Raw genomic sequence first — 2,270 nt, forward strand, 5'->3', positions numbered from 1 at the left:
GGCGGCTCCGATGGCACGCTTCCGACGGCTGAACCGAGAAGCGGACAGGGTCAGAAAGTCCTCCTCCCCCTTAGACGGAATAGTGCCGGGTGCCAGGGTGCACTATAGATAGACCGAATATGAAAGACTGGAAGGAAGGTATGGAGAGGTCTGGTTGCTGTATGTTTGTGGTGCTCTCAGACTAGGCCAACAGGTGTCAGCAGCCAAGAGAGAAGGGTCCGTTGAGACAACATGAGTAGAATGTGGGAGAGAAAAGGAAGATGGCAGACGGAGAGAAGGGAAGAGAGGAACAACAGGAGAGAGGGGGATGATGAAGGGAAAGGGATGGAGCAGGATTTCACTCTTTAAAACCTGCAGTCAGTGTTCAGACAACACTATGTTGTAGTTTTAAACCTGCAGTCAGTGTTCAGCCAACTCTATGTTGTAGTTTAAAACCTGCAGTCAGTGTTCAGACAACACTTTGTTGTAGTTTGAAACCGGCAGTCAGTGTTCAGACCTCTATGTTGTAGTTTAAAACCTGGAGTCAGTGTTCAGACAACTCTATGTTGTAGTTTAAAACCTGGAGTCAGTGTTCAGACAACTCTATGTTGTAGTTTAAAACCTGGAGTCAGTGTTCAGACAACTCTATGTTGTAGTTTAAAACCTGCAGTCAGTGTTCAGACAACTCTATGTTGTAGTTGACATAGTTCATTTCATTTAGCCTCTTTCACCTTTTGTCCTGCTCTTGTCTTCCAGAGTTCTTCTTGTCTTCGCTTTGATCAAATTGCTCCTATTTTCTGCGCATCAAACATCAACCAAACCCAGGCCAAGAGAACGTACAATAGTGAACTTATGTTATCAGAATTTACCAAGAGATCGCTGATTCGACTTCAACTGCCAATTCAGCTAATTATGTACAGTAGACGGCAGAAAAAGAATTGTCAGTCTCTTCAACAAACCACCTGTGCTTTTCTAAGGGCTCGCCTTATGAATGACAGAAACTCAGCTAACAGAGGTGTCTCTCCGCTGAATACAGCATGACTGAGAGAACAAATAACAGAAGGAAGAGAAGGGAAAAGAAAGTCGATATGTTCAGAGTTGCCTTCCTGTCAGAATCATTTTAGTCCTGTGTGTTTATAGGGTGGTAGTAGTATTACAGGGCGTCCAGAGCTAGATGGAGGGTGCTGGGGCGAGAAACCAATAAAATCTTTATTTTGTGATCTAAGGTGTATTCCTCTCTTCATGGACTCACAAAGTCTGTGGAAAGATGAAGAATTAAACAAATACATTCATATACTGTATCTCTTGATTGCGCTTTTTTTATTATCCTGTCCCGTTATATTAATGGGACAGGATAATAAAAAATAAATAAGTGAGAAGCAGGGATTGGTCTGAAGCCGGAAAAAGAAAGGAAATTCACATGAGCACCACAATGCCTAATCATGCTCTACCTAGTTACAAATCAAATGCTCATTGAGGCTTGAAACTGACAACTCTAATTTAAACTGGTCATTTCTACATGGAGGACATGGTTTATTTTTTATGTCCTCTTTTCAGATTTGATAAGATACATTCACAAATTAGGCAATTATTTAAAATGTTTATCAGGTCTTACTGGGTCAAAATCCAATAATCTGACAAATGTAGTTTTATATTCATCCCAAGGAATCCCTGAATATTTAATTAAGTGCAATTTTCTATTGGAATTGAATTAATTTCCAATTGTCAAGTAATAATATTTATTAAATACTTATGTATCTTATTATTATTAGCTTATAGCCTACAGTATTTATATTCATTTTACCATCACTGTTAAAACATTTCTCTCTCCAAAATAAATCTGGGAAATCGAAACACAAAAACGAAAAGCATGCACAGTTATTTTACTCACTCTGTCTTCCTATTATAGTGAAACTAAAGTCAAGTAGATTTCTCCATCAGGCGTCTTAGACTCGACTATATCCAGGTACGAATCCTCCAACAGACACTACGAGGAACTTCGCGTGCCAAATGAATAGCCAAGAGACGCGCGCACTTTTTAAGCAGGAGATGCCCGGGAAGCGAGGAGACAGAATAAGTAATCACTTTTTCTCACCACCACCTGTACGGTAATATCCCCTTTCAACGGTTTCCACTAGCTTCTATAGCCACAAAGTCAGATTCCACAGCCACAAAGTCAAACTCCACAGCCACAAAGTCAAACTTGGTCTTTATTTAAGGTTAGAGTTAGGCATACGTTTAGCAGTGTGGTTAAGTTTAGAGTTAGGTTTAAAATCATATTTTAAGAAGAT

Source organism: Salvelinus namaycush, chromosome 14 (genome assembly GCF_016432855.1).
Source record: "Salvelinus namaycush isolate Seneca chromosome 14, SaNama_1.0, whole genome shotgun sequence".
Lineage (NCBI taxonomy): Eukaryota > Metazoa > Chordata > Actinopteri > Salmoniformes > Salmonidae > Salvelinus > Salvelinus namaycush.